The sequence below is a fragment of the Tenebrio molitor genome, chromosome 1 (assembly GCF_963966145.1).
Source record: "Tenebrio molitor chromosome 1, icTenMoli1.1, whole genome shotgun sequence".
NCBI classification, from domain to species: Eukaryota; Metazoa; Arthropoda; class Insecta; order Coleoptera; family Tenebrionidae; genus Tenebrio; species Tenebrio molitor.
Window position 1 is genome coordinate 28783690 of NC_091046.1, and position 8968 is coordinate 28792657.

An 8968-nucleotide genomic window follows, 5' to 3' on the forward strand; every position below is an offset into this window, starting at 1 on the left:
CTTTAATTCTTCTTTCTTTGAGTTTTGTTTGTGTTTCGTTTTGTTATTATTTGCTTTCGTTCTATTAAACTCGCTTCTTTTTAGAACCACCATTTGTTGTTTGCTTTACGACTTCCGCCCATTAATAAATTTGTATTAATAGTTGCGGGCTATACGATGACAACTTTTATTAAATTTATTGATATTATTCTTAACCTACATTTTTTTGACAGTGCAATAATGTGCTAAATTTGATAATAAAATACAGTCGACCAGATATTTTGAGTAGAATGATAATATTTTTGGAAACCAAGCAACGCCCTCATTCATTCTGTTCTCCCCTAGTTTTTCCGAGCTTGACTAACGGGATTGGTGGATTTGATATGCTTCTAAGTCGATTAAAAAAGCAAATAAGAAAAAAGAATCAGTCTTTCCAGTAATGTTATTGCTGTCGGCACAAGTCAGTTTCCTCTGGGGCGTGAGTTGTGCCACACCCTGTATACTGATTGCGATTGGGTAGTATGCATAAGAATAAGCATTTGCTTTTACTATATATTTATCTTTTTCTATTTAATAGAGTCCATGTATTTCTATCTCTCACTAATGCAAGTAAAAGCATTTGCTAATAATTTATGCATATGACCCAATGTCTTAGAACTGTCGCATGATATTTTAATACCAAATTCTGCAGCGAAAATCAAGACTAAAATTGAAATAAAAAATGTCAAGGGTCCTACGGTAAGCAATTTTATCTGACCAATTACAAAACCTTTCTTAATTGCTTTATTAGGTAAGCTTATTACTTTATTTCATTTACATGGACTTTCATAATACGATGAAATGCTTTGAATTACATATTTGGTTCGTCACTTTGACAGCATAATTTTTACTTAAGATCGAAAAGTGAATATGTACTTTTGAAAATGTTTACCGCTGCAGAGTACTCATATGCTCATATGGATATGGAGCATCTGGTGAAAGTGCTTCCGGAGCTGTAGAAGCCTACGCTGCACCTTTTCCTCTTCGACAACATCCAATTGCAAATGTGTTTTTGCGTTTGGTGAATTGCGCTAGGAATTTAATACCTCAAACTACAGGAGTTGGTAGTTGGTGGTGTTCCACGAGAGGCTCCCACTCCACAAAATGAAGAGACTGTTCCTCAGGCTTTTGAGGAAAACGGAACGTTGAATATTAGAAGCGTCGCCGTCGCTAGTATGTTTAACATTTCAAAAAGCACAGCGGATTCTAAAACGATTATCATTATACGCGTGTGCAGTTCTGTGAATGGTTACTGCAACAACATGGAGCAAATCCTAACTTTGTAAAAAGTATTTTACATATTTACAGATGAATGTTTTTTCTTGAGAAGCGGAACATTTAACATTCATAATTATCACGTATGGGTTGACGAAAATCCACGTACAATTCATGTTAATGCATTTCAACATGGGTTTGGCATCAATCTGTGGGCTGCGATTTTAGGAGATTCAGTGTTTATAAATAAACGATTATCAGATAAAATATTGAGTGTAGAGTTTCAGATTAAATGGCGAAGTCTATGTCCATTTTCTTAACGAGGAATTGTCTGATCTTCTAGCATCTAGACAATGTGCCATTGCAATTCTTGGTATAGTTTGGGAACGAGAAATTGGAACTTTAGCTTCTTCACTTGCAATGGATTTAGGGTAGATTGTAAAGATTATAATAATGAAGATTTACGCTGTGGTCAGTTTTTGCCTACCGACCTGCTAGTTATTAAAGTGGATGCCGAATATCGGCAAAATGCAGATTGTTAGTGCCTCCTGGAATGAAGTGCTCATAGTCGTAAATCTTCATTATTATAATCTTTACAACCTCCCCTAAACCCATTGCAAGTGAAGAAGCTAAAATTCCAATTTCTCGTTCCCAAAGTATACATCCCTGATTTCAACACGAAGGTGCTCCAGTGCATTATACCTACAAGACAAGCTCAACAAGTCCTTCATGGAAGATATCCTGATTCTTGGAGAGGTGGTGGGCAATAAATTGGCCGGCTAGGTCGCCCGACCTCACACCTTTAGACTACTTTTTGTGGGGTCACATGAAAAACTATGTTTATCGTGAACCGGTGAACTCTTTAGAACAATTGGATGATAGATTGCATGAAGCTTTGACAACAATTACACCTCAAATGATTTAAGGCGCCCAAGCAAGTTTAATAAGACGAGCACGCCTTTGTATTCAAAAGAGTGTCTACAAATGGTTAACTTTTATGATTTTTGATTGATTATTAAACTTTTTTTTTTAATTCTAAAAAAAGCAAAACAACATTGATTTTCTGTTTTACCCTGTTTAATAAAAACCAGCTTCTGTTGAGGTATTATTCTAGTCAAACATGAACATCAATATTTTTTTTGTTCGACACTGTCAGAATTTGAGAATTTTCTCCTATGTGAACGGATTTTGATAAATGTCACCACTTGTCAAAACGAAACGTCAATCTAATTTTAAAGATTTTAAGCGATTTGGAGCCTTTAAGGGGCTCGTCGAACAAAAAAACGTTGTATTCAACTCGTTCGTGTGTCTATTGGGCTTTTTTGGCACTCGCGTTTTAAAGGCCCACTCGTGCCAAAAAACCCCAATTTACACACGAAATCGTCAAATAAACTTCTGTTCACTAATTTTAAAGAGTGTGTTAACGTTTATCAGCTCAACATTTACGCTTTCATCTTAGGGTGACGTGCCTCGACGCAGCTATTCGTATTATTCAAATAAATTAGGTCGATTCTGTAAGTTCGTCGCTACGAAGCTATCCCGTAGCGATGTCCCTTGCAAACTACAAGTTTTCTTAGCGAGCTTGGTAGCTACTTATTGAAAATGGAAAATGTGTATTCTAAGCCATTGAATCAATTTACAGAATAGGAATATATCAAAAAACTCGCTAAGTAACGATCGACTTTGTTATAGCGATGTACTAGGTTGAATCAAAAGTTTTCGCCACTACTGAATAACAGACCTGTATTATTTTGTGAATTTTAGTTTTATTGAAAGCGTAAAAAAGGAACAATTTAATACTATGTAGTTTACGTGGACAGTTGTTAATTTTTGAAAAATACAAGTTTTGAAAATACAGAGTGTTAAAAACAAGTGAAGAAACAGTGTGGCGGTGCACAAAGAAAAATTGTATAGCAACAATTCTAAATTCGGTTTTTTCAAGAAAAGAAAGTACCCATAATCACAATTTTGAATAATACAGCGTGTCTCAAAAATGGCGCCCAATCTCTTGAGTGGTTAAACTATTTGAAGAGTTGAGTTCAATTTCGTTGTGAATTTTTTTTCCTTTGACTATTCTCTAAGTTATACGCATTTTAAAATAAGCAAATTTGACAACATTGGTTGGTATGCACAATCAACTAAACCAATTCTCCTTTGAGGTCAATGTTGCCACTGTTATTTTAGCGTATTTTGGTAGGTCATTACTCTAAAAAGAATTACTTCGGTGTTGTTCCACTACCTAAAGGGGCCTTGGAAAAAGTAACATTGTAAAGTAATTTATAATTCAGCTGTAAAATTTGGTAATAAAGAAGATGCATCTCTTTGAAATTACCATACTTAAGAGCAAGTTATACAAAATCTGTTGGTCCGATCAAATTTTGTATAGAGATTTACCTTCCAAGACTTCTATTCTTTAAGACCCTTAGGAGATTGGGCGCCATTTTTGAGACACCCTGTATATACCAATAATAATTATTACTGGTAAAATAAAAAATCAGTAACTCCATCAAGAGAAAAACCCAAGAAGCTATTTCTGCCAAACCAAGATACGGAGCGCAGTTCAGGTATTAGTAAAGGTCAGTCCAAATATGTTGTTGGTTCCGCGAAGCTTCCGACTAAATGCGTTGAGGAGGGTGTTTTACGGTGTCCTGAAGGAGTTGACCTCGCGACCGTGGTTTCTCCATGACTGCAGCCTGATGTTCCGCTGCTGATCCTCAGAGGGGTGAAAGGTTGCACGTGTCCTCCCCGGATGCAGGTCCTGTTCGACGGGACGAACAAAGCGAAGGAGAGGAAACGAGACGGAGAGAAGGCGAAGACGTAAAGACAAGACGTCAAAAAGATGTAAAGATGAAAAGACGAAAGGACCCTTTCATAAAAAAAGGAGACGTAAATTAGAACTGATCTTGGTTGAAAATTGTGACTTACTCAATTGTTGTGAGGTCTTTTTTGGGGCGTACTAGGCCGTGACCCCCAGAAGTTGGGGTTCCAGGTACGCACAAAGCCACAGAACTCAACTCCTTACTAGAGTACGGACTACGGAGACGACGATATCCAAACGAATACTGGTGACGAAGTACATAGGTACACCAAGTCACGGTACTTGAACGAAACGGAGGGAAAATGGCGTCGAAATCTAGTATTCATTGCCTATAGACCTTAATACCGTGAGATCGAAAAAAAAAAATTAGAGTTGGCTTTGACCAAAAATTTCAGTTGGCAATTCATTAAAATTTCAGTTATCAGATGTCAGTCTTAAAAGTTAGGTTAGTGATTTTGAGAACGTCGAAATCTTGATTATTATAAAGGGGTGCATTATGTGTGACCTGTCGGTTGTAAAAGAAACATGAGGAGCTCCAATCGTACTTACGAAGTAGAGTAAATGTTCGAAATGTCTGCCTTCAGCTTCCAAACATAATGCTACTCTCTTCGTTTCATGTTTTCAAATGACATTCGCAAAGTCGGGACATCAATTAAATTGCAGTTAACAGTAATTACTTGCATTAATGCGGGAATTGTGCCAGGCCTGTTTTTGAACACGTTGATTTTCAGGTATGGAAAAACAAAATAATCAAGGCAAGTTGTTGGTAAGTGTCTTGAAAGTCGGGAATGACAGTTACTATTGTAATTAATGACATCTGATGACATTTGAATTAAATTTTTATTTTTATTTTTGATCGCGCGGTAGCAATTAACGAAAGGAAAAGTCAAGAACTGATAAGTGCGTGCGTTCGAGAATTTTTGATACGCGGAAGTGGAACCAAGATACGATAAGAAAATCAAAACAAAAGAATTAAGATATTCCCACTTTTAATCGTCGATGAGAAACGTCGATCGAGACCGTCACAGCGTGTTCTGAGAGACAAGGAGAGCTATCAAGGGACGAAGTGCGTAGGACTAAGTAGTCGACGGAGAAACAAAAAGGTCGAGGAGGCGAAGAGAATTTATCTAGTTGGAGTCCAAAAGGAAAAGGAAAAAGTGAGTACTTGGCTTACCCAACTCCAATACACTCGAGGCTATGAAGAGAGAAGAAGATGGGAAAGAACGAAACGTTTCTGACATAGGACCAACCAATGTTCCAACTGCCTCGTCAGCTGGGGCAAAAGGTAAAGGGAATCTACTAAGTCAGCAAAAAAATCTTAAAAGAAAACAAGGCGAAAAACGATTGATGACAACAACCAAACGAACGAGAAGAAGAAGGATCGGGAAGAAAAAGATACATAAACCAACTGCGGCCTGGGCAGTCGCGGAAACATACATACTCTCGGCCTAATTGTTGGCAACGGTTTACTAAGTTGGACTTTTAAGGTATTGGAGTAACGATGGTATATTCATTCCCAAGCATTAGTGGAACCCATGAGATGAGTCTTCTACTCTGGCTGTTATTTGTAAAAATGGAGAAACGAACGGGATTTTTGAACCGTGACAATCTGGTGAATTTTCTTGTTTAATGTCTTGATGTGTGTGATAAATATCACACAAGTTAAACAAATACATATTATACAGTTCTAGGATAATTTTTCTCTTATGTGTTTCATTAGAATTACTTTTCCTTAAAAAATGTAATTTTAATACATGTTTTCGTTATTGAAAATTAAGCGCAATTATCATTAGATTATTATAGTATTTTACAGTAGAAGTCCGTTAGGATAGCCTTTACTGCCGAGCCAGAAATTTTGTGAGACGAGCTCGCAGAGCGAGTCGAATAATACTGGCGAGGCTGTAAAGGCCCTAACGGACGTGTATTGTACAATAGTTTTTGTAATATCTCTACGATTCGTTCACAATTATCTTTTTGAAATACATTTTTTTCAACGCGATCGAAAAAACCGAATGATTAATAAGTGTGCGGAGGACGTCGTCATGTCGACCGTTGTTTGTGAAAAAAAATTGTTTCAATGTTGTTTGTCAGATTTGTTCAACGCTTAACTTTCCGTTGAAAATAAGTGAATGAAATCAATAAAAAACCGCAATCAAGAAATTCCCGATGTCCTGAAGTGAGGTCACCGTTATTGCCTGCAAAATCGCGCTTGTGTTAGTGAAGCATCATCTTCGATTTTGTCTCCATTTGTTGCTGTTTGTCAGATTTGTTCAACACTTAACTTTCCGTTGAAAATAAACGACTGAAATCAATAAAAAATCGCAATCAAGATATTTCCCGATGTCCGGATGGCCGCAGAGCAAGTGAGGTCATCGTTATTCCCTGCAAAATCGCGCTTGTGTCGGTGTTAAAATTCTGAAGCATCATCTTCGATCTCGTCTACATCTGCTAGTGACTTACGGATTTCGATTAATTCAAGGTGTGTCCCATAACATTAAACATTAATTATTGTACCAATTGTAAAAAAGTTGAAAAATAAAGTTTAGATCTACGTTGCTATAGTTATTTGGTCATTCATAACGGCCGCTCCCGCTCATAACGGACACCCTTAACGGACTCCGGCCGTTATGAGGTTGTTTACATGGTGACAAACAGTCCGGATATCCACCTTTAACAACTAGATATTACAAAAAACATTAAAAAATAGGTGTCTACACAAACAATTAAGTTAATCACTTGTCTGATTCAAAGAAAAGATTAGATTTTATCGGCTGTAATTACACGAGAGGTCTTTTTTTGTCCGGATAAAATTGAATTTTTTTACGATAATTTGGTTGCTTGGTAAATTGACGATACAAACCACCCGATAAAAAAACGAGTCCGAAGGACGAGTTTTTTTATCTGGTGGTTTGTGGAGTCAATTTACCAAAAAGAAACCAAATTAGAGTTTAAAAAATGAAATTTTATCCTGGACGAAAAAAACCTCGAGCGTAATTCGATGAGATAATTTAATTGAATTGGCCATTTTGCACGTCAATTTATTACAAGCTGTGTCAATGTTTAAGATTGTTGGTTCGTTATCATAACAACAAACAATAATCAGGTTCGAAAAAGTTTGCCATGGAAGTTTAAGCACATTTTATCCAGATGCAAAGTTAGGGCTAACTTTATCCGATGTCAAAGTGACAAATGCATCACCGCTTATGGGATTTTTTATACATGAATTAAATTATCGTTAAAAATTTAATGTAAAGTTTGAAGGTATTTGAGCCTTTTGAAACAATTGATGATTAATTGCCAAGCAACATTTTGTACACCCTTTAAAGTCTGCCAAATTGGGCGCGCTTTATTAGAAACGTCTAATTGTGAAAATTTATTGAAAATACTCTAAAAATAGACTACAGCGGCAAAAATTTCAATATTGTTGAAAAAGCAAAAAATTTTGCATATGGAGAGTGTCGTAAGAACTTCAATTACACAGTTCGTTTTCTCGTGGAACACTATCCAAATGTAGGCTTTACAAAATGTAAGGTTAAGAGAGTCGTCAATTTATTTGAAGACACAGGAAGCGTACGTGAACTAAATTATCTTGCTAAAATATCCCGATCGTGTTTTAGTCCTTTATAGAAGAATTAAAGCATCCATTATAATAAATTACGTCCAAATGTTGTCTTTAACTTTGTAAGTGTTTGTAAGGTTAGCAAGATAAACGTCAAATATGTCACCTGCGCTTCTGCGAAAAGGGATGACCAAAATTCTGCAAAATTGCGCGTTTGTTTCATACGCGTCTTCGTTTTTGCATTTGCAGCCACGTTTAACACAGTTTTTTGCTTTTTTCTTGCAAACCAGACGTCTTTCAAGGACGAGTTTTTCCCTACAGCATTTTTTATTGACGATCAATTTTTTATGTAAATCTTAATTGATTCAACATTTTAAAAAGGCATGTAAAAATTACGTTTTTAAGACTTGGGTGATTGCATTAATGGGATTTTATTCTTCACCGTCTAAAATATCTGCATTTTAAATTTCACAAAAACCCGCTGAAAAATAACTGAATTATTAGGCTCGAAAATCTTAGCTGAGACACCCTGTATAAGTTAATTTCGCTTCTGTAAACTGGCCCTGTACTCGTAGTAATGTCAACAAGAAATTACTCCCTAAGATTCAGGGATATTCGTTACTAAGTTGCTATAACTTTTAATTTACTTAGGTTGAAGGCTATGTGGTTTCTGGCGACAAACAAAAGATATGGTAACAACAAGGCAGCGAATTCCTTGCAACAGTTGCAAATGGCTCATTTGTCGCTAACTGAGTTTTTCGCTTCACAATTAGTTTTAGTTCCTGGCGGCATATTTAGGTGGACTTGCGTAAAAAATCTCTCAATTGATAGTAACCAACCTTAGACATTCAAAACTGATTTTGAAAATTCTAGTTACATACAACATGAAAAACGTAATTTCCCTAAAAGTTCGAATCCTAGAGAGCAATTTCTTGTTGACATTATTATAGGTAACTAGCTGACCCGACAGACGTTGTCTTGTCCAAATTTCAATACCTAAATTTGTTTGTGATCGTTTTGTAAATTTGTGAAAAGCTATGGAAATGTGTAAACAAAGTAAAAGTGAGGATTTTTACATGGGAGATGAATTGTATCGGCAGTGTGACTGATGTGCTTGGAATGTGATGCGGTTCTGTTCCAGAATTTAAGTCACAATTAAATTAAACAAATGATTTATTTTCTTCCATTAAATTTGAAATCACAATGAATCTCAAGAAGTTTTATTGGGTGATTCAAAATTATTGTGAATAAGTATTGTAACTATGTACGAAAATTTATGTGGCAACTGTGTGAATGGGATAGAGTTGACATTTGTATGACATTTCATAAGCGTGCATTTGATTTTTTAAATTCCATTA